Genomic DNA, 25,846 nt, shown 5'->3' on the forward strand with positions numbered 1-25,846 from the left:
AAATATCCATGTATACATTTCGTGGTGTAAATTATAACTCACAAAAGAATACAAAGTAGTTCTCACAAAACAACAATTGAAGACACATTAGGAATGCCAGTGTTTCCTGTTCTCAGACATCTACATATTTTCTTAAGATAATTCGACATATATAATATGAGGATAATAGCGATGCCACAGAGGATGCAGTTCAGTGTGCTCTCCTCTATGAACAGTGTAAGTTGTGAGAAAATACTATGGGAGTCTGTTCCTGAGACTAAGTAAATTGAGCCAGCTGTCAAACACAGCAGAGTCTCCTCCACCTCTTTGGAGAATTTTGCTAAGTAAATGATTTTATTAGGTATAACAGTAGTTTTATTTTCTGTGTTGCTTTTTAAGCCATTATGTGAGTATGTAGTCATTTGCTATGACAAAAAATAATAAAAAGAAACTAAAGTTATAAGTATAAATAATAAAAAGAAACTAAAGATATAAGATATAAGTACCCGAACATGAGAAACTGATGTAAAAATAAATGTCACAAAAATGTCAAAGTAGTGTTGGAGTAGACAAAGTGGGATCTGAAGGACCCTGCATGATATGGTGGGATACGCTTAGATTGCCTTGGAAGCTATGCCTTTCATAAAGGTAGATGTTACTGCCTCTGTGCTGGTAACGTAGCAGGCAAGGACACACAGTGCCTTAGAAAATTTCTAATAAATTTGAGCAGATTGTTCATGAGCAAATGATGGACATAAAATGCTACAGAAGGAAGGAATTAGGGGCTCCATATTGAAAGTAGAGAGGAAAGAACATGTGGCAGGTTAGCAGCAACCTGGCAGAACTGCCTTTGCTATACTAAGAAGCAGACACCATAAACAGAAGTGAGCTCCATAAGGAGATGAGAAGATAAGCAAAAGGCCAGAAAAGAAGAAATAAACTGATTTTTCATCTCTACTTCTAATAAATTTAAAGGTTAAGAGACAAACTTAGAAATGTGTAAGCCAGGAGTAACAATTTTAGAATATTCTTTGATTTTATTACCAGAAATAGGATATTTGTAAAATTCAAAGTCTCTTCTAATAAATAGATGCAGTCAAAGCACAACAAAACACATAATGGGACTGTTTCAAGTGACTGACATAGAAGAGTGTTTATATAACAAGAGAAATATAATACTATTCAATTGTCCTTAAAAGCTATTGTATGTTCATTCAAATGAAATAATAAATTCATGCTTCAGCTCACATAAACGTTTCCTATAAATGAAGGACTAAATATATTTGTACAGATTTGAGAGCAAAACCTTTTTTACAATATATCTTTGCCAGGAAACCTAAAGGAAAGTATTATATTTGAGCATAAGACAAATTTTAAATTAGAGCCAGTTTTGGATACTAGAAAGGATTGGATTTTTGGTTCTATTTTAAAAAGTGCACATAGGTCAATTTTGAAAACTGACAAAATCTCAAATTTAGGACTGTTTAAAAAATAAGTTTAAATATATCTTGTATGTGTATAAAAATACACAAATTATCATTCTGACTAAAATCTTAAAGTGCAAGATAATAAATAGACATTTTCAAACTTGTTGAAATAAGTAGAATATAGACTGGACCAACGTTTCTAGACCACAATGTAAAACTATATTTGAAAATATGAATGACACATTTGCATTTTTAAAGTATACGTCATTTATGAGAACTTTATGAGCTTGTAAGAAATTTTCTGGACAAATAGGAAAAGTAAAAACTTTCACACCTCTTCAGTAGGTGATTAAAAGAAAAATAAACAAATTAAGAAACTAAACACTCATCTTCAGTAAAAATGTACACAACAAATTATGATTTATTCATGAAATGGGATTTTATGAATCTTTATAATAACAAAGATAGATTCATTCTTGAAATTCCCATTGTATACATATATGCATATGTGTACATCATATATATGTGTGTATACATACACACATATATATGTATACACACATATATATGATTATTTATATAAACATATATACATATATATACATATATATATGATTATTTATATAAACAAGTCTAAGATGCTCCATTCCAGTTTATATTAAATTCTAAGAGTAAAATTATGAAATTTGTGTTCCTTAAATGATTTCTAATTAACATATATGAGCATGTTACTCAAATTATCTTCAATTAATATATATTAGCATAAAACATTAAGAATATTTTCATGTTAAAGATAATTATAGATACTTCATACCTACTGGCTAAATTTCATACAGCCACAAAGTTCTATTTACACTATTGGGAAAGAAGACTAATAGGCAGTTTTATTAAGCCAGATTCTCTGTCAACTGCAAAATATGCTCCCTAGTACAATAGTGGGACAAATTTCATGAGAGTAACCAACTACTTTCTGATTGGATCTAAAACTTGCTACACAAGATAGAATATATGCTTGATACTGTTACCTGGGACAAAACCCCTTGACTGCCGAGGTTATATGCTGTAGGTGACAACCTAATACTATTCCATCATTAAATGGATATGATATCTAACGATTCCCTAAATTATTCTCCTTATACCCAGTATATCCCTCAACCCTAATTGGAGACATTTTTTTTTTACAGTAGATAGCAATTAATACAGAGAGCCACAACTAGCTAACATGCAGAGAATAACAAGCCATGAAGTGCTCAGCTCTAAGTGGGACATCTATATAACATCTTCTAACCACAAGGTTCGAAGATCATAGTAAGAGAGGGGCAAGAAAGATTTTAAGAGACTGACTGAAGTAGTGGGCAATGGCAGGGAAACAGTGTTTGCTAGGCATGACAGCAAAGTTGCACACATGAAATCAGAGGTTGCAATTGCATGTGCAAGATCTGCACAAATTCAGGTCATCCAAAACCCTGCCTCCAGAGTCCTGGGATTAAAGATTTGCACCAATATGCTTGACTATAACTCTAATTAATTGTAATTAAATATTTTAAATCAGTTTTGCCTGGTACTTTAAACTTAGTCAAAATCCCATGGTTTAGGAGGCCATTGTTTTTAGGGTACACCTTATTACTTTGATTTAGTCAAACCAAAGCAAAGTCTCAATTTGCATACCTAACCCATATCTAACCATAAATAAATATTACCCTTAATCAGATAAGCCTCTCTTTGCAATAAATGGCAGTGAATGCAGAGACCCATGGCTGAGGCCTAAGTCTGAATCTCCATAATTCATATAAAAACTCAAAGTGTGTAATTTCAAGGCATATACCATGAGGATCTGGGAGGGGAGTTAGATAGTAAAATTACCAGAAACAGCTCACAGGCTGTTAGTAAGATGCATACTCAAGGACACAAACAAATAGATCCCGTCTCCAAGCATGGTGTGGTGTATAAGGACTGACTTGTGCGTACACATGTGGCCATGTGCATGCCTACACCTCCCTCCCTCCCTCTCTCTCTCTCTCTCTCTCTCTCTCTCTCTCTCTCTCTCTCACATACACACACACACACACACACACACACACACACACAAACATATACAACAGAGGAGCTAATATCCCCCACCACCTACATTTTTTTCTATAATTCTTTACTAACTAGAATTTTACTTCCAAAGTTAACACTTCTGTTTGTTTGCTTTACCTTCCTTTCCTATTTTCTTTTTTTTCTTTTGTTTTTTTTTGTTTTTTTTTTGTTTGTTTGTTTTTTTTTTTGTTTTTGTTTTTGTTTTTTTTTTTTTTTTTGTTTTTTTTTTTCCTGTTTTGGTTTGGTTTGGTTTTTTTTGTTTTTCGAGACAGAGTTTCTCTGTATAGCCTTGGCTATCCTGGAACTCACTCGGTAGACCAGGCTGGACTCGAACTCAGAAATCCGCCTGCCTCTGCCTCCCAAGTGCTGGGATTAAAGGCGTGCGCCACCACCGCCCGGCTATCCTTTTCTATTTTCAATTAAGATTTTGATTAATTAAAAAAAATGTTCAAACATTTTATTTTTGAACCATATAATTTTACTTTTTACTTATTCACTCTACATCCCATTCACTGACCCCTCCTGGTCACCTCCTCCCACAATCCTTCCAACATCCCCCATGCCCTTCTCCTCTGAGCAGCTGGGCACCCCTCTGTGGATCCCCTACCCTGGTACTCCAAGTTTCTACAGCACTTCCTCTACGACTGAGACCAATAAAGGCATCCCAGCTTGAAGAACATATCCCAAGTACAGGCAACAGTTTTTGGGTCAGATGTGGAGAAGAACAAGAAAGATGCCTAGATGCCAATGGAAATATGAAACTCACAGCTGACAGGTGAGGAGATGGGGGAGGGTGACATCTCCAGGATGAAAGACAGTCCTGGAAGAGTGGATGCATCTAAGAATCAATGTGGAATCACCTTATCTGTGACTTACAACACTGGGGATATGGACCATGAAGAGGCCACCTAGTATAAACAGGCAGTAATCCTAGTGAGGCAATAGAGATACCAACCTGCCCATGAAACTTTCAGCCCAAAATTTATCCTGTCTACAAGAAATGCAGGCATATGGGATGAAGCAAAGACTGAGAGAATGGCCAACCTAGTATTGTTAGTCCCTCAACCTAGAACTGACCTTAATACTTGCATGTAATTAAAATGGTTTAAAAGCAAAAATGAAGCCGGGTAGTGGTGGTGCATGCCTTTAAACCCAGCACTTGGGAGGCAGAGGCAGGCGGATTTCTGAGTTTGAGGTCTACAGGGTGAGTTCCAGGATAGCCAGGGCTACACAGAGAAACCCTGTCTCAAAAAACCAAAGAGAGAGAGAGAGAGAGAGAGAGAGAGAGAGAGAGAGAGAGAGAGAGAGAGAGAGAGAGAGAGAATAAGGAAGGAAGGAAGGAAGGAAGGAAGGAAGGAAGGAAGGAAGGAAGGAAGGAAGGAAGGAAGGAAGGAAGAAAAAAGAAAAATGAGGAGGGGAGGTTCTAGGGGGGGAAAATGGGGAAAGGGGATAACATCTGAGATGTAAATAAATAAAATATCCAATAGGAAAAAAAAAACACCCTGTAAGCATGCACCAATCCCTAACACTATTAATGATGTTCTGTTATGTTGAGTCAGGAGCAAGTTATCTTCTGAGAGACTCCACCGAGCAGCTGACTCATACAGATACAGACATCCACAGCCGAACAATAAATAGAACTTGGGAACGGTTATGGAAGAAAAGGAGGAAAGATTGCAAGCTCCAAAGAGGATAGGAACTCCACAAAGAGACCAACACTGTCAGCTAACCTGGACAGTTGGGGCTCTCAGAGCCAGAACCACCAACCAAAGAACATACACAGGCTAGCTCTAGGTCATCCTGCACATATATAGCAGATGTGCAGATGGTCTTCATGTGGGTCCTGAATAACTGCAGTGTGGCTATCCCCAAAGCTGTTGATTTAGATTTTTGTTACTAGCTCTGTTTGGATGATAAGGAGTAGTAAAAATTATATGACCTCTTATACATGGTTAAACCAAGTAACTGACATTGATAAATCACTGACAGCCTCTAAATGAAATGGCTCGATCATCAGTCTTTAGTCAGATTTTACAGAGTAATTTATAGAATGTTCTAGTTTATTCATGAGATTTCTCACAGTTAATAGTTATACATTTTGTGTGTAAACAAGTATGAGTGGATATTAGCGGATAAGGCTTCGCAAATTAAAATCTGTACCTCTCAGAACTGTGAAAGCAAGAGTTGTCTGTCTCCAGAGGTAGAGGTGATGCACCCAACATTTGAGTTATAAAATCCCAATCCTTGATTTTCAAAATCTTAAGAATGATCAAGATGGTACCTGGATAGCCTTGTTATCTAGCCTGCATTCCAGTTCTATGATGAGTGGCTTACCTGGATCATACTACTCATGACCGTGTTCTACAATCCTGAGAACACCATGGCTTCCATGAATGTACAGTTTCTACATGGAATCCTCCTTGGTAAAAGCTGCTGTGTGGCAGCTCTTCAGACACTACTGAGAATTTCTGCTGTAGCTAAACAAGAACTGAAAAAATATTTTCACAGACATAAATCATGTTTCTCCGTGTGTAGAAAACTCATGACATACAATCTCTGTGTTTTATAAGAGGCCAGAAAATGTGACCAAGAAAATCATGATGTGTGTTTGTGTTGTGTGCACATACCATGTTCTTGCAGCAAAATCACAAGGTTATAAATAATATTGAGAAATACCAATTTAACGACAAGTAAACTAAATGGAAAATTAAGTCTTGATAGAAAATGTATAAACATAAGACTCTCCAAGTTAGCAACTTGGGCCAATTTTGTTACCATCTTAATTAGCTGTCCTTTGGTGTTACTTCAAAACAGAACAATTCATTAAATAGATATTATTTTTGGCCCAATATGTGAATTGTCATGAAATATTTGTAAGTATTGGGCTGTACACAGGAACTGATACAAATTATTAATCATCTTTTTGTCTGCAACTGGACATAATAAAACACTCACCAATAAAGCTATATTGTTCTATAGAAATGGAGTGCAAGTGATGTGTGTGTGTGTGTGTGTGTGCCAGCACATGAGTAAGTATCCATCTGTATTGTTATATGTACACATGTAAGTCAAAGGTCAGCCTCAAGCATTTTTGCCAAGGAAGTCATCACATTATTTTAACTTGAAACTCCGAGCTTACTATGCTTCTAGCTACTTAACTCCAAAGATCCTGCTTCTCAACCTTCCAAATGCTGCAATTGAGAACACATACCAACATTCCTGTCTGTTTTATACAGGTTTGGGGAGACAATCTAAGGTCCCCATGCTTGCAAGAAAAGCACAATACTGATTCAACCATCTACCCAGCCCTGAATTTAATAATACAGTAAGACTGACTTTTCTGGGTTTATAATGTAGTGAATTATAGTACTTGACTTGGATTCAGTCAACTTATTAATTCTATTTTAACAATTTTTATCATCCAATAAGTATATTGCTCACATTTTAAAGGCATTGCTTAAAGATGGATAAGTGTACACAAACACATCCATCAATCCAAGGATAACACCGATTTCACTTCTAAAAGGTCTTATCGGTTTCTAGAATCTCTCCATGTTTAGAAGAATGGGGAACCGGCAAAATTCTTTGCAAAATAAAGTGAAATTATTTTATCTGAATGTTTCAGTTGTCAAATAGACTTATTTTTGTTGATAGAGATATTTATCCAAATATCTTTTTAAATTGCAAATAGAAAATATCTCAGATTTTTTGCCTCAAATACTATTATGGACAAGAGAACTACTTTAATTCATACCATGGAGGTACTTTTTGGGTAAATTCATTTCAATAAAAACTTTTCAAGAATTTTCAACAAAACCAGCATTATGGGTCAGAGATTTTAGAATCATTTTAAAATCAATATCATATTACCCTTTGTAGGAATAGTCATTTAAAAATAAGCCATACTCTTAAATGATGGAATATTTAGCAATTAGGAGCAATGGAAACCCAGTGTAGTGATTTGCTTGATCTACTTAGGATACTGTAAGAGAATATCACAGAATGAGTAGCTTTGAGACTACAGAAAACCATCACAGTCAGGGAAGTTGAAAATCTGAACTCAAAATGCCAAGGGATTTAGTGTCAAAACATGGCTCACTTACAGACTCAGGTGGTGTCACCTGACCTCACTTACACTGGGGAAAATCCAGTGTTTTCTGAGCTCTCTTCTATATGGAGTCTGGTTCCATTCACAAAGCTTCCTAAAAGCTCAGGTCAGTCATGAGTCATATCCTCAAAATTGAAAGGTTCCCTCCTAGAGAAAGAGAAGGACGGCCTCAAAAATATTCAAACCTTACAAATTCAGAAAGTCCCTGAGTCTTTCAAGGTTCTTGAGGCACCCCCTGAACAGCAAAACTTACTATGAAGAGAAGATTACCAAAAAAGCCAAACTGACTTCAGGTTTTGTAGCATGCTCCAGAACACAGCATTCAAGATTCATACTCATGCTGAGGCAGGGTTTTTACTGATACAGCTGCCTTTGGGTCACCCACACAGCACATCTCATCCATATTTCTGTAAATAATTCTAAACATCTCATCCATATTTCTGTAAATAATTCTAAATAATCCCACTTATTGACAATTCTAGGCTACAGAAGAATCTTCTTACTGATCTGTCATTGCTTGTTTTCTGAGCTCTCTTCTATATGGAGTCTGGTTCCATTCACAAAGCTTCCTAAAAGCTCAGGTCAGTCATGAGTCATATCCTCAAAATTGAAAGGTTCCCTCCTAGAGAAAGAGAAAGGACGAACAGACACTTTGTAATGTCGCCCCAGGAAAATTGACACAGCACCATTACATTGGAAACATGGTTTTAACCATGTGAATTTCTAAGAGGCACAGTTAACCAAGCAGAGTAACAAGATTTTGACATTAAATGTCTTATTTAGAAACTGTCAAGATAACAAAAGTATTAAAACAACACTTTAAAAGGCTATATGCTAAATTGTATTTTAAGTTTTTTACCGTTTGTCTTGGTTTGGGAGAATATATAGAAGACTATATATACACATATTACACAAATTTTTAATTTTGTTCACTGTGAATACCAAATGGTTAAGCCAAATATGAACCACACATCCATTAATTTTGTCAATATATTTGTCAGTGTTAAAGTTAACTACTTTAACCCTTCTATAATAAACTGAGAGAGACAAAGACACACAGATCTGGGCTTATGTTGTAACACTTATTATTATAAATAGAATAATAACAAAACTGAGTTTCACCACATAAAGAGTACATTCCTTCCAGATTCAAAAATTTTCAGTATATATTTAACTTAGTTAATTTTGTTGATCTTATGTATATACCACTGCTCTTCTATAGAGTAATGAGCCAATCAAGTCTTTTCAGGTTCTTTAAGTGGGTTAACATTAAAGAGTGAGCGAATAAATGTCTATGAATTAACTCTAACACTACCTTATCATAAATAAATCAAAATTTCTTTTTACTTTTTAGCACAAATACACACACACACACACACACACACACACACACACAAAGAGCATGAACGTCCCAGGATATGTAATTAGCTTACAATTTCACTTTTTAAAAAATTGTAACTTTTACATTTTCATAAGTATATAAAATTACATATGATATTTTTCCTCAATTTGCCACCCCTAAACTCTCCATATTTCCTTCAGCTTTATGAGTATGGTTAATTTTCATAGCACAGTGAGTCCAGTTAGACTTCTTGTATGTGAATGGTGTAGCATTATCCATGGTAGCACGGGAAACCTGCCAGGACTATGTTCCCAGTAAAGAATGATTAGTCCTTTCCCAGACATCTGTTCACTGCCAGTGACTCCTCAGAAAAGCTCCTCAGTGTGGAGTACAACCTGAAGTTCTCATGCCCTATCTAAACTTAGTTTCTGCTGCATTGACCTTGTAAGTCTTCTGAAGGTAAAAAGGAGTTTGTGTATTTGAGAGTTTACTCTGTGTACTAAGGACTCCAGAGATGGAGACGTAGGGATATTTATGCCCTTTAGAGGCCAGAAGACTATAATCCCATATATTGGACACTGGACTATTTTACAAACACGATTTGCAAAATAAGATCAGTGGGTTATACATTAGAGTTGATGGTCTCCTCAGCATGGTGAGCCTCGCTATTCACGGTCATAGTACAAGACATAAAATTCCCTTCTGTGGAACAGACTTCAAATCCAATCACAAAGAATCATTTACTCAGTAATAGTAATACCACTGTTGCCCTACTAGATACATTTTAGGTGGCAGGTCCATACTTCAGCATGCAAGGTCCAACTCTGGGTAAAACCATTGCTTTCCTTCCTCCTCTAGCAGCCTGCATAGTCTCTTCTGGATGACAGCTTTATTTCATTTTGTAGCAACCGTGCATCACCATCACCAAGGAGTAGTAACTATAGTCTTCATTATACAAAGGAGAAATTTAATGTGAGGGATGTTAGCTGCTTTACCCAATATAAAACATCATTGAGAATATAACATGAGACTAACAATTTTGTTCATAACATACTAGCTCCAATGAATTTATTAAACATTTCACAGATGGCTTAGGCTCCTCTTATTGATCAAGGTATTTAAAGGAAGTTAATCCTACCCCTTATATCTCTAATAAGTTTGATTGACCATCATAAAAAGTGATTAATTCTTAAAAACTATAGTTCCAACACTGCTAAACTTGTAAATCATAGCACCAAGCATTTTGGAATTAAAAATGATGCCGGGCAGTGGTGGCACACGCCTTTAATCCTAGCACTTGGGAGGCAGAGGCAGGCGGATTTCTGAGTTCGAGGCCAGCCTGGTCTACAGAGTGAGTTCCAGGACAGCCAGGACTATACAGAGAAACCCTGTCTCGAAAAACAAAACAAACAAACAAACAAAACAAAACAAAACAAAAAAACAAAAAAATGTTAAAAATGTGATGAATCCCAGACTGTCAACAATGGTAATTGTGGGAAGTAAATCATGGTACTCATACAGTACACTTGAATGATGAGAGCAGTGTAGAGACAAAGAGAAGCATGTGATCACCACCCCAACATGCTTTAGTGAGTTGTTAAAAAGTACCAGAGACTAGATGTTTTATTTGGTTCCCAGACTTCTGGCATATTTCCTTTGCTGAGCTGTTTTGTGTAGACGGGTTAACAGGAACATCTGGAAATAAGATGTGCCTGAGTATCAATGAGTACAGGAAGAGCACAGCTTCTGGCACCAAATAATTCATATCAGCTCTGGTGGGAGCCTTTTGTGACATTGTATTAATTAGAACGACATTCCACAATACTAAAGTCATTGGACATGTCACTATTAAATTTAAAAATAAGATATTCCACCTATATAATATTTGAATTATGTTTTATATTTTTTCCTCAAATAATTGTTTCAATTCATGTCACATTGTTTCAGTTTCACATTCAAACACAAAACAAATCAGAATTGACAAAGAACAAAAATATAAACAGGACCTCCTTTGGTATAAACATAGTTTTATCTTAATGGTGGGCCTTCTAAACATGAGTGCTTGTGTATGTTTATAAAATATCAGTTAATGACCTTCTGTCTCGTTTTTGGGGAAAGTAAAGGCTGCTGTCCTATCTCACATCACTGATAACATGTCACGTCTTTCAGTCCATCATGAAACTACGTTCTGGGAAAACATTAAAAGCAAAATTACACTCAGTGCATTGCAACTGATAAATGTTATAAAATTTAGAGTCGCTGAGATAATAAGAAATAAGACACATTAACATCTAAACTACACCAGTCAATATACTTGAGATTTTTCTGAAACAAGTTTGTTTTGTTGAAGAATGCACACTTCCACTGAGGTAGCTGATGATTCTACTCTAAGAAATCTATACAAATTTTAGAGAGTTACAAGAAAGAAATGCATTTAGTTATTGTATTTTAAATTGATATTTTGATTAGAATGAATATGTGAGTTGACTTTTCTTATATAAGGAATTATAATAACCTATTGTCTTAAGTCTGTTTTCTGATTCTCAATGTCTAAAAGAGATTTTAAAGTAACTTAAAACATATCTCCTAAAAGAGAAATGTAGACCAATACCAAGTATGTCTTAACATTTTAACCTTGATTTACAAAAATAAAACTAGTTCAAATACATGCCTCATGACTTTAAGTGCAAGGGAAAACTGATTATATATTTGCACACGTGTGCATGAGCACATGTGTGCACACAAACACACAGACATACACTGAGTAAATTGAATAAATACTTTTTTTAAAAAAAGAGCTTTCTAATCTCTATAGAAATTGAATGCGGGAGGTCAAGCTAATTTCACCCACATTTTCATCAGAGTTATAATTTGAGAGAAGAAATGCCATTCTTAAGATTATTAAAGAGAGGAACACAGAAAAGGCAGTCTTATCTTACCCTTACCTAAAACAGTGAGAAAAATACAAAGGAACAACTCAGCACTCTGAAGTATCATTTTTCCAAGTAGAATGCAGGGTCAATTGATGTTAGGATCTGGCTATGTTATCTGAAGGGCACAAGACTAGCTGACAGCTGTTGATAGAGGAGCTAAAAGGAGATGCTTGATCAAGGGAAGCTGGCACTCCTGCTTTGTCATTGAGAGAGAGAGAGAGAGAGAGAGAGAGAGAGAGAGAGAGAGAGAGAATATGCATGTACAAACTGAGCACACAAGTGCCCACAATACAAATAGACTTGAATAAAGAGAAGTAAGAAATCATTTGAGATGTTTACAGGCTGAGAATGAAACAAATGAGAATTGAGGGGAAAGAAGAGGCCTACTTCAAAGGTTGGGGGGAAAGGGCAGAAAGTGTTCATGAGGCAAAGTGGCCGGTTTCAAACATATTTGAAGCACAAAGGATTCTGTCTATAGCCCTTGTGACACTCTGTATATGACAAATATGATGGCCAAGAAACTGTGCTGTTAAAAGCATGAAAAGCTAGTAGAATAACCTAAGAAGAAAAAAACTGTAATTACTCACCTTACCATGATGCAACCTTTTCCCTCAGAATCAGGGCAGAATGTGTGAATGAGTCTGCATATAGCTTTCTTTTTCTTTTAACACTGCATGGAACTGAACACTTTGTAAACTACTTAGAATTTTTCATTATTTTGGTATATCTAGATCTCAGGTGATATATCAATACTACATAAATATTAAAGTGAAATATGTAAGAAAATGTGATAAAATTTCAGGCATAACCATTCTATTTCCATAAAAGGAATTGCTATTCAGTCTAGCACAACATACTACTTTAGACGCTACATGACTTTGAAGAAAAATTATACAAATAATTAGAAACAAACAATCTCATTTGGCTTCGGATTTCTGATTTTTTTTCATTGTAGTTCATTTCTTTGCTTGTTCGGTTCAAGATCAACTGGTTCTACTTCCATTATGCCCATGGTAAGGCAGGGACATCCTGCAGGATGAAATGCTGTAAGAATGCTCACATGGTGGTATCCAGGGAGCAGAGAGGACCCTCCTGTGCTACTAGCTTCCTTTTTCCTTCTCAATTTATTCCATTCAAACCACAAGTTATAGGGTGATGTGGTGCATTTACCACAGGTCTCTATCAGTTACTTCCTCACATGTCAGTCGCCTCTAGAAACAGGTCTGTGAGGACAGACCTCTTCATAATAATAGTTTACTAATCTTCCAAGTATATTTTAAATTTATAAATTGCTGACTAACAGTAACCATCAGAGTCTTCATATTTGCACTTTACCCTCACAAACAGTAGTAAGGAAATGGTCTCACAGATTTCTGTTAATTGTATGGGTTCTTAACCAGATGATGCCACTTCAGCAGTAAGCCTCATAAATAACATTTACAGAACTGTTGCAGTGCTTAACAATAAATTTCATCCTATTGTTTTCTTCATTTTAGCAAGATTTATTATTCACCATAAATCAAAATGATTGTGGTTTTATTTAAAAGTTATACCACATAATTGCTTCATTAATAGATAATAAAAGTTGTTTTAAAACTTAGTTTGATTCCAGAGAGTCAAGCTCCTTTAATATATATATTCAAAACGATTTAAGAAAAATAGTGCATAGCAAAGAAACTGGTAGAATTTTATTGTGCTGTGTGACTGTAGGGCATTTTAAAAACATGTACCCCATTTCTTCATAATACAATTTAGATAATAATCATCTGTTTGGGGAATGAATATAGGTAAAACATTTCCAACAATGTTTATTGCACAAAACTTCTGGGAAGTGTATGGTAGCACTTTGATTGTTTTCATATGCCTTATTATATATCTGTATGCTACTCTAGAATAATGCATATAGAGCTTGTGAATAGTGCTGAACTACTAAATGATAACTTTCTACTAGCAAGATGCTCATGAAGCCCGGGTGAAGCTAATAATGAATTGAAGACTACAATTGCTCTAATGATAGACCATTTTAGACATAGTATTTCCTGAGATACTTGTAAGCTACAATAGGAATTACAGAAATGTTTTCTTACTAGATGACAACAGTTCAGAAAAATATTTAAAAAAACAATGTGCATGGATTAGACAGCACTAACAAAATAATTGATAGCCAAGAGCACTAAGAATGAAAAGTACTATGATCATAGAGGACAAAATATTCATTGATAAACAAATAGAATAATTTAAGATGACAAAACTGTCTGTAAGTAATCCTTTATTCTCCTCTCATTTCAGCTGCAAACTCCCTTCCTCTGCACCTTCTAGATCATCCGTCCACCTCTTCTCTTCACCCGAATCTACTCCTCCCCATTTCTCTTTACTAAAAAGCAGGCCTCCCAGGAAGATCTGTTGTAGTAATTATTTTAAAAAACAGCCTCTGGTCAAGCCAACTGGCTAGCTCAGCCATGTGGCCAGAGGTCATGTGCGCACTGCAGCTAGAAATGGCCAGCTAGAAACACCAGCCCCACCACCCACAAGACGCCAGCGAGGGAGATGGCTCTACCAATCTTCCACGCTGTCTAGGCAAGGCTGGGCAGTGCCTGGACCATCCTGCCAACCTCACGGGCTCAATACAGATGAGACTCTAATGCTTAGATTATCCAAAGGCTTATATATTTAGCAATGATCAATAACAAGATACCCTTACAATCAGAGGTGTAACCCAATACCCAACCTAGATATACCAACTACCTTTGACTGCTACAGTCAACAAACATCAGCCTCCATGTCGCCCTCTCGTTCTCCGTCTCTCCTGGCTCCTCTGCTTTCTTCTCCTCTTCCTCTCCTCCCCGCCCTTCCTCTCCTTACTCCTCCCACCTTAGCTCCTCCTACAAAGATCAACCAAACACAGTATATAACAAGATGCAATAAGACTAGGCACGAACCCTCATATCAAGGCTGGAGGAGGCGACCCAGTAGAAGGAAATAGGTCTCAAAAAATAGGCAAAAGGGTATAGACACCTCCATTACCACTGCTAGGAGTCCCACAAAAACTGCAAGCTAAACCACCACATCATGTATACAGAAGACCTAGCTCAGAGCCATGTAGGCTCTGCGAGCCCCTGCGAGCCCCTGCGAGCCCCTGCGAGCCCCTGCGAGCCCCTGCGAGCCCCTGCGAGCCCCTGCGAGCCCCTGCGAGCCCCTGCGAGCCCCTGCGAGCCCCTGCGAGCCCCTGCGAGCTTAGTTGCGCCTATAAGTGGTGTTCTACTGATGTGTACTATTTTTAAATTATTTCTCTTATGGAACAAATTGTCCTTTTTAAACTTAATTGTTGGATACGCCACAAGAAATTGAAGTTAGTTTATATTGAAATGTAATAAATGAACTCAATTTAACTTCTTTTTAAATAATGTTTTTAAATTTTGAGAGCATTCTCCCCTTCACGTTCCAATCTTACCACCTTCTTTCAAATTCATGGCCTCGTTTTGCTAATTGTTACACACACACACAGACGCACACACGCACACACACACAGACGCACACACACACACACACACAGACGCACACACGCACGCAAATCCACCCTACTCAGTCTATATAACATTGCTGGTATGTATTTTATCAGGGTTGACCATTGGTATTAGATAATCAATTGGTATTATTTTCCTTGGGAATTTAGAGGGAAGATTATAAAATATGTGTATTTAATAAAATTGCTGCAGATGCATCAGGTCACAAGTTCAATATAGTAAGCATCTTTTTTGATATAAAATGATAATTTGAAACCCTAAAAACTACTCTGTACCTAAGAATATTGACATCTTTGTAAGTTAACAAATACACTTTGATTTCTTCTTTTTGAATAATTGATTTGGGCCATTGATTTTCAGATAACACTAAACTTTTATAACATAAAATTCCTCAATCTGACAATAACAGCAATCATTTGGTAGCATGGTCTGTTTATTAGAAATTTGGATTGTAGTTCAGTGTTTTGTTGTGACCTAATTTTTAGAGTGCAGGAAAATGATCAAAACCAATAAAATTCTGTTGTTTTGATATTAGTTGTCTCTGACCAATGTGGTAAGAAATTCAGGGTTTATAAAAATGGAAATCATGAGAACCCGATCCTCAACCAGCTCTGTTCTGTCACAGAATCATCCAGAGAAAGACGCGTTGAACCCATTTTGTCATCAACCACCTGTTATACTATATATATTCATGCTCTGCTGAAATCATATGCTGAAATCTACAAGGTAATAGTGTTAGGAAAGAAACGTAGACACAAATGATTAAAGTGAAATTAGTCTTTCCTACAAACCTCTGTGCATATTATCTGTCCAATAATTATTTATTTATTTTGAAAATATTACTTATCTTTATTGATAAACCAATGTGCCTTGTCCCATGATCTGCATGCTACAGCCTCTGTTCCTTGGTCTTTACCTCATGGTTTCCTAGGGGCAGAGTGACATATAAATAGATAAATCCATCTGAGGCTACTCCCCCAGGCTATTCTGCATCTTGGCTAAAGCTGTACTAAAAAGATGCTGTTTTCCCTGATGCAATGATGAGAGCACAGAAATCAAACGCTTTCAAAACCATCTGTGACATACTGATAAGACAATACCATAAACACACACAAACACACATGTCAGGCTGCATGTTTGCCTTGATGGTTTGGTCCCAGCCAGTAGTTTCCTGGGGAAAAAAAAAAAAAAAAAAAAAAAAAAAAAAAAAAAAAAAAGCAGAGTCTGAGATGGACTTTGTGGTTTCAGACCTCCTATGTACACAGATGTCACTGGGGATTTGGGAATGGGGTGCCTGGGTCCTCTACTCTCCAGGCAAGAAATGAATGGCTGAGCCCTGAAGGAGGGCAGAAAAATGTTTGGTTCCAAGTGAGTGCACAGGGGTGAGAAGAGAGAAGGCCTACTGTGGGAGATTTAGGAGCAGCTTTTTTTCAAAGAAGGCCTCTCCCTGTGAAGATCCTTGATGAATAGGATGGTCCTTGCTTTTCCAAACTGTTTTATTTGATGGCATATGTGACTGTATATATGTTTTACTCAGGGTGAGCCAGGGATTAAATATCTTTTACAGGGAGGGATGCCCAGGAAGGGAAACTGATTAGCTAAACATTCATGGCCTATCTAGATATCTCATTAGCATGGAGAAATCCAAGTTTTCACGTTATGTGACTGATTGTTGTGGTCCTCTCAGTGGGGTGTCATGTTACGTGTTCCAGATCAGGTAGTTTGGCAGGGAGCTAGCCTCATGCCTACCATTCTCAATTCTAAGATTTCCCAGGGTTTAAGCTTGCTCAAACTTACCAGTTCTTCTGATGCAGTCCACTTGCTCTCCCAGCCCCTGCTCCCAGCACCCCTCCTCCCCCCACCCCCCCACAAACACACAGGTGAGAGCAGGAATCGAGCAGACAGAAGCCAGGTAACTAAAATCAGTATAAGATCTAGATTTCTCAAATCCAGTTTCTGTTTTCCTTCAGCCCTGGAGCCTAGTGTACCTGTGTTTCTTCCACTTTCCGCTTACATCATAATCATTATTGTCACCTATACTTTAGGTTCTATGAGAAATCCACTTAATGATAGTTAAAGTCAAAATTGGTAATTACCATGTGTCATCCAAATTACTCAATACATTTTATTAACACATTAGAAATAAGAAGGATACATTTTTTAATTACTTGTAAGATCTTCCTCTTTTACATTTAAAAAATGAACAACATATCTTTGGATCACAGTATTTTTCCTAAGTTTTTCAGCATGCAGTTGGTTTTCAGACCATAATGTACTTTTCCTTCAGGTAGTTACATTTTAGCTAATCCATGTGGTTATCACGATGACAGTATTTTTGGTTGATAATTTTTTTCTTTTAGAAACCACTCCACGAGTTTTCCATCCTTTGTTTAATTTGTAAAAGAAAAAATATCTTATGATTAAAAATCACTCAAATTATTTTCAAGTATTTGAAATTGGCAAAATATAGAAAGAATTTTGCCAAAAAAATTTAACTTGAGTTTTTTAATGTGTGTATTTTGATGGAAACTTAATCCATATGTTTCTCATTCATTTACAATTAGCTGACAAAAATGTGATTTTAAGTTTGAAAATCACACAGTAATTTTATCTGTAGAAAACGTAAAAGGAAACCAATCTTAATAGTATTAGTCTTGTATTTTCTCATTCTATATTTTTTTTAAAAATCACGTTACATTGAAAAATAACTGCTAAGGCAATTAAATAATAGAAATGATAGCGGACAAAGAGTGGCCCCATGGGGAGAGCAACAATACCAACCAACCAGAGCTCCCAGAGTCTAAACCACCAGCCTGGGAGGGACACATTGCTCCAGCTGTACATGTAGGGGAGGATGGCATTGTTGGGCATAGGTGGGAGAGGAAATCCTTGGTCCAGTGAAGGCTGAATGTAGAGTGTGGGGAAATTCTGGGGAGGTGGGAGTGGGAGGGTGGGGGGCACATCCTCATAGAAGCAGAAGGAGAGGGGATGGATAGCGGGGTTCCGGGGGGTGGGAAATGGGGAAAGAGGATCACATCTGAAATGTAAATAAAATATCCAATAAAAAAAGAAAAAGTAGAGACTGTTTATTTTCAGAAAGGGGAAAATATTGTATAACAGTATTTCTTATTTTGGTAACAGACAGATGACAGCCCCATGAGCAATTTCCATGAATGACCACAAGATCTAAGGTTCTGGATTTGGAACAGAAACCTTTCCACTTCCACCATAGGGAGCACAGTAAGAGCCCTGGGTGGCCTTCAGCTGGTTACCAGCGGACATCTTCTATGTAAAATGGCTCTCTCCTTCCATAGTATAAATGTGCCCTACTAAACCCAACTGAATCATGATCTCTGGTCATTGTCAGCATCAAATAAACTGTTAAAGTATTTAAAGCATATGACATCATAACCTACCTTCTCAGGGCCTACTCTATCTTATTTCTGAACTTAATCTTTCACTGAAGAATGAAGCATTTGTACCATTTGAAAACATATTAGATGTGATTTCTTTCTATTCCTAACGTAAAATCCCATGACTGTTCATACATTATGCTTTTCCATAGCCCGTGTGTCTCTTTCTGCTTGATGCTTTGAGCCTGTGACTGTTTTGCAATCAGAAAAGTTGCAAGTGGTTATTCAAGTTTCACAGAGAAGAAACTCTTTTCAGCCATAGTTTATTTTGGCTATGGTTTTAAGAATAGTTTTTAAGACCACTTCAGTCTTCCATTGTTTTTTAAATCTTTCCTACAGTGAACATTTCTTTTTATAAACTATGACAAAGAGTGCATAGGTATCTATGAGTACATTTGTAGGCTTCTGATCTCTGTATAACACATCCAATAGTAAATGATAGTACTACCTACCAATTATATCCTGATTTTCTAGTCCTAACATGTGGGATTCAGGCTGTCTAAATTTAGTAACAAACTAGAAAATCACATGATATATATTAACAAATATGCAAAGAATTTACCTAAATCATTTTCCTCTATATTTTACTGCTTAGATTTTAATAATTAATCTGCTGAATAATTAATTGCCTCTTCAATAGCTTGCTGTTCTAATCAGCACAATTGTATTCATGAACAAATTTCTGCCTCCCCAAATGACTCTTTTATTACATCTTTTGTCATCATTGCATAAGATCAAAACCCAAATCAAGAATATGCAGTGGTCTATCGCCTTGGATTCCCAACCCTATTTAGTCTAATGGTGTGATAACTAAAGTGGTAAGTTGTGTATATTACCCACCTAACACTGTGTAAATCATACACAAAACAACTCTGTTCAGAAAAGACTAAACCGGGAGACATGCGGCAATAGCCATGGGGTGAAATTCTCAAATCTCACTGAGGAGAAAATTTGAAAGCAATTTATTTTGAGTGAGGGGAGACTTGGTTGGACCTTTCTATAACTCTAGAGGGAAGGATTCTTTTAGGTATGTTTTCCTGAATCACTAGTTACAAGAGGTTATTCTTTGCTTTTGAATCTACCATTCACAGACCCCCATGTTCACATATCATACTTGGAGAACAGAAATTCCTTGAGTAACCTCTTTTCCTAATAATATCATTTGACTTTTCTTTTTGCTGTCAAACAGAAAAGTTTGCTACTCTATAAAAAAAAAAAAAAAAAAAAAGACAATATCTCCATAGGCTGTAATCTGTGTATCAGATCTCAGCTCTACTTCGCAGAAAGAATAATACCTACAATTATTTGTTTGGTTTAAATATCACCAGCAATTAATTTCCCTTTTCACATTACTATGCCAATGCCCAGATCTGTGTACTCAAACAACAGTGTTTACCACAATGCTCTCTGTACAGTATTAGAAAAACGACACCCTTAAATTTTATTTATTCAAATTCCTTTAATGAGTCATGACTTTTATTAAATATTTCTATGTAGCTGTAGTTTTTTGTTTAATTCCAGAATTATCTAATATGTGAGAATTATTCAGATTTGTTATTCAAAGGCTTTGTAATCCCAACTTTCAATGTTGAAAATGTAATTCTGCAAAGGGTGACATTTCTTTCTATTATGCTCATAAACATTTGCAAATATATCTTTCCTATATTAGGTTACAAACGTCACTAGTGCCCAGAGCCACGTAGCTGTGCTCTAACTTGAACTGTTTACTTCTCACACTTCTTCATGACTCCAAGTAACCAACCATGTTGGTGTTACTAAATTTCCTTATGTAATAAAACAGTAAAAGTTATCATTGTAATTTCTAATGTATGAGTGTTCACGAAGCTCAACTCTGAATACTATAGGTGCCAGGAAAGTAGTCCCAACTAATCTAATAACGACATGGAAAATCTAATAGTGACTGTTTCGTGGAAACCAAGTACTTATGATTGAGTCTGTAGATTGTCTGGTGATAAGGAATTCATGCTTCATAGTATAAACTAGGTCAAAAACACATCACTAGGGAGGTCATAGTCTCTAGGGTAGAGTGTACTGTTATCTTGGTAAACTGTCACGTCCGTGTCAAACTGTACTCTAAATATTTGTGTTTATATTAATATACATAGGCTGCACTTGATCATGATTGGAAAAGCTTCTTTCTGCAGTGGGTATCAGTCAATTGAGAGACTCATAAGTGGCCATGTGCTAAAAATAAGTGAAGTGACTTTGAATACTCATCCCCAAAAGGCCCCAAATGGGACATGTATACCATCCCTTTTAAAATTCACACCCATAGTACCAAGATTCAGGAAATATAATGGAAAAGAGAAAGAATGTGATTGGAAGGGATGTAAAGAGATACTGCATAGTACTGCCTTCAAGACACATACAGTGATTTCACTCATCAGCTCACAGCAACAGTGGTTACTTGCACAATACCTGCACGAGATCAGGTCACCCAAAACTCCAGCACAGGCGAAGAAGACAATTATCAGGACAAATGCCTAAAAGAGGAGATACTGGCAACGGGTTGCTGCTGGGAGAAGGAGAATCACTACTCTTTGGAAATGTGGCCACTGATAGAGTTCTCATACTCCAGTGAGTAATTACATACATGTGGTCAGCACAAATTGTACCTTGTATGTTATTTTGAAAAGTATAGGACACTGGTAGAATGGCATGTGTCCAGTCCAGCTGGACAATCAAGTGGGACGGCCAGACCCTGTGAAGAGGACTGAGATGTGCAAGAAAATAAAGAGGCAAAGCAAGTCAAGAAGTCGGATCAAGCTGGCAAAGATTTTATTGTTCACACCAGTTATATAATCTAAAAACAGGATATGGGGGGGCAAGAAGGGAAAGGGGGCTTTGCAGGTGGAGGAAACTAGCTGCAGCTGTGGGCTCTAACTAGATTATACCTGTTGTTCTCACAAAGCCTCGCAGTTACCAGGGGTTCTAAAAACATCTATCTAGTAGGATGTTGGCTAAATCTAAAGATCAGGAGGAAGGATTACTAAGGTAGGTTGCTATGAGGCCTTGTTTGAAGCTCTGAGAACTGAAAATACAGCAAGTGAATCATGGGAAGTAAACAGAAAGAAGAATAGTAGATAGAAGAGCCAAGGGTAAGTGTTTGCCAAGAGTAAGGACTCGCCATGGCTTCCCACAGGCATGTAAGAGATATTCATAAGGAGATAGAGACAGAGATGAGGAGTAGATATGATTATATTTCATTGTCTACATATACTAATTTCTAAAATACTGTTTTGTAAAAGATGAAATATTTCAAGTATGGCCACATGTAATTTTATTTCAATAAAAATATTTAAATTATCAGAAAGAAAGAACAAAGACATTAGCAATAGCAAACATAGTTCAACATCTCATTAGTGTAATTCAATATAATTTCATTTCTGTTTCATCTGCAAGAATGAGCACTTGGGTCTCTGAGCTTTCGGGAGACCTCTTTCCTACCTACTGACTCAGTGACCAGGTGTGCCTAAACTGTAAATAGCCTTTGAGCACATGACAGGAATGGTAAAGATAATTAAAGCATCTCTGGTGTTCTCTCTTAAGGCTCAGAGTTGAATGCCTTCTCAAATTTTATTCACCTATCTTTGTCAGTACTGAGCCAAATGGAATTAACAGTTACTTAAGAAAGCTGGTATTCCAGTTTCGTTTCTGTTGCTGTGATAAAACACTCTGAGCAAATCGTATCTGGGGAAGAAAGAGGTTTTCAGCATCTGCTGCCAGATCTCAAGGCAGGAACTTAGGGCAAGAAGGTTGAGGCACAATGCATGAAGGTGCAGTGCTTGCTGGCTCATTCTCCAGCAGCTTGCAGGCTCGTGTGTTTTCTCTCTTGTAGCTCAGGACCACCTGCTTTAGAATAATACTGCCCACAGTGGACTGGATCCCATGGCACTAATTAATAAACAGAACCAATTCCAACAAATATGCCCATGGGACAATCTGATCTAGGAAGTCCTCAGATATAAGAAGATACCTCTCAGAAGAAGAAATGGAATCATAAGCAACGTGCTTTGTCTGCAATATGACCAAGAATGCTTAATAAAACACTCATGCTCCACTTCCCGGTATTTGAACTTTCCAACTAGAATTCCACCATCTTTTAAGGGCATGAAATTTCAGTGTCATGCATGTCTCTTTGTGAGCCAGAAGTAGGGACTCTGATAAGCTCATATTACACATAAGACACTAATATGCACATAATTCTTTGGAGTTCTCTATCCAGTGGATAAACATGGAGATGAAGATTATGAGAACAACAACACATGCTTCTGTAGATTCATTAACAGAATTTCTCAAACTGTAGGAAGGGACCACTATACGAATACTTTTTCTCTGCCTGGTGAAAGAAAGGCAGCTTCATAATCCTGAGTTAACATATTTTGTCAAAACCAGAGTTTAGCAGAAAGACTACACTTAAGTAATACTACATTTAACCTTCCTCCAGCAAAGCACATGGGGTTAATTTTATATAAAAAAAAATAACTGCCCTCAGTGATTTGTTTTAAGAGATCATTAATTCAGAGAGAAATATCACATTACTCAAGCATCAATACTACTACGGGGAACAGTAAAAATACCAGATGGTTTATCCCTCCTCTTAGCAAATATCCTTGTTTAACATAAAATAATTATGCTTACATTGGTATCAAGAAATAATCAATGTAGAAGAAAAATAATATTATTATGAAAATTTACAATGAAACTATCAAGACCCAATTATATCAGTTATTTCAACAAAATAATTTGCACGCTGCAAATAATGCTGTCTGGACAGCATGTTAAATGGACACTGTTGCCATTAAATGGAATACTATCAAGAGCATTTGCATGTGATAGCAGTTGTGTTATTCCAGGCATCAAGATATGGGCTGGATTTTTCTTAACTTCTTGGTCTCTAATATCTGACACAAAAACTTATATGTATGTTTCTTTTCCTTGCAGTACATTACTCAATAGTAATATATAACATCTTTAACTTACAAGGTTTCAAATTACAAATTTAGTAACAATAGTAAAAATTGCAATTTTTAGAAGTTTAATTGCTTCTGACCATGTTCTGTTTTCAAGAGGAATTTTTGAAGTACAGAGTCACCACAGAAGACATCATGAAGTGCTGAAGTATTCCAAGACAGCCAAGTTCTGCTATTTCCTTGTTAAAGTTTTGTGAGGTGAAGTTGGCCTAATACAGCTATTTCCAGAGATGGGGATTTGGCAGATATGATACACACTGGCGTTTTACTAATGAAAAACTAAACTGGTTCAAGTGTTTGGAAAGCACAAAAATGTGTTTGTGTATCATTATCTGTTAATGGTCTTGAGCAGCATAATTGGAAACTACAAATGACTTTCACAACCTTGGGAGTAAATATTTTTTCTTAAGCCACATGTGTGACATTGCAGAAATTGTTCAGGCTAGACAGTTTTCTCCTGCTTAAAATATGAACAATTAAAAAGTATAAGAACATGGCATCTAAGAAATAAAATGGAAAAAATCTGTGGATGTTAGTAACTAAACACTAAAATCTGCATAATTATAACTTGTTTTTTAGTATCCAGGGAAATGAAAGAAAAAGAAAGCAACTTACTTATATTACTTTTATTCAATATCTGATTTAAAGCTCTATGTAGGTAAGAGCCCTTTAGAATTGGTTTTTAATACAATTTTAAATTTTTACAGAAGTAACTTTGGAAGGTGTACATTATGAGAATACAGAAAAGCATCTAAATTATTTTTAAAAGACATTGAACTTTACTCAGCTGGTTATGAAGGCTACAAAGGTGGAATACTCAGTGCAATACTTCCTGTGAAGACATTAGGGCTTTAGTTCAATTTCCAAAACTCACATTTAAAGAAACCAGGTATAGCACAATCCTAGAAACAAATACAGGATACTTCGGTTCCTGGACAGACAATCTAATTTAATTGGTGAGCTACAGGTTCAGTGAGAAATAATATCTCAAAAATGGGGTGGGGGAAAAGTGGAGGGCAGTTGTAGAAGTCAGCTGAAGTCTCTGACCACCATATGCACATACACTTACACACACATGAACACATATGTATACAATCATTCAGAATGAAGTAATCAAAAAATCAGCAAAATAAGGATATCTGTCTTGTCTTATGTCTGTATGCTAACTTTGGATATGTATGTTTAAAGTGAAAAACCCACAGGTGTCAGGAAACTAGTAGGGAACCATAGGAAGAATTTCAGGTGGAAGGTAAAGAATGAGGGTTCTATAAAGGGGGGGGGAATATGGGGAAAGAAGGTAAAATAGTATAGGGTGTAGTAGGTCAAGGTAGAGGAGGGAGTGTGAGGAGGGATAGCTAACACTGAAGGTCTTTGAAAAGGGCATAAAGAAACCTAGTGCTGGAAAAGCTTCCTAAAATATGTGCATTTTGTAAAGCAGCTCATATCATCTGTACTGGAGTGAAAACTGAGCATAGAACATATGATTCACTGTTATAATGTGAGAACCATGCCCATGCTTAATCTTCACTTTTATTATTTCAACATTTCTGGGTTCCTGAACCTTGCCAACTCACCAGAGTACTGTAATTTTAACTAATTATGATTTAATATAATTGGCAAACTCTTAAGTCTAACTCAGTATATTTGAGATTAGGTGACTCTCCCATTGACTTAATGGGAGTTCCAAAGTTTCCTGTAAAACATATGGATAAATATCGAAGCATAATTCCAAAAGAATAGTCTAGTAATTACCTCTTCTTTAGACATATCCTGTTCTCTCATATGGTGTATATTATAGAATATAAAGCTAGCATTGTGATTATGATCTATTGTGACTAAGGAGATGTTTATATCATAGAAATATTGAAGTCTAAAGAATGAGTCTAAAAAGGGACATTCTGAAATCTTTACACAGCTTTTCCATAATTCTGAAATATTACCTCATACATAACTGTTCTTAGGACAACCAAGATAACCTCACCTTCAAACTGACCTCCAGTGGCATTATTCTTCCTAGTAAAGCTATAAATGAAATTTATAAGAT

The 25,846-nt window shown here is 36.4% G+C and overlaps 1 long non-coding RNA gene across 2 annotated transcripts in view; it reads right to left on the reverse strand.

Moving 5' to 3' along the window:
* Nucleotides 1-14,717, reverse strand: part of LOC143444083 (uncharacterized) — a 35,898-nt gene extending 21,181 nt beyond the window's left edge. For both annotated transcript variants that reach the window (XR_013113632.1, XR_013113631.1), the window contains exon 1: nt 14,617-14,717. This is a non-coding gene — a long non-coding RNA (uncharacterized LOC143444083). The remainder of the gene's footprint in view (nt 1-14,616) is intronic.
* Between the last annotated feature and the right edge of the window lie 11,129 nt (nt 14,718-25,846).

This window comes from Arvicanthis niloticus, chromosome 12 (genome assembly GCF_011762505.2).
Source record: "Arvicanthis niloticus isolate mArvNil1 chromosome 12, mArvNil1.pat.X, whole genome shotgun sequence".
In the NCBI taxonomy this organism is placed as follows: Eukaryota; Metazoa; Chordata; class Mammalia; order Rodentia; family Muridae; genus Arvicanthis; species Arvicanthis niloticus.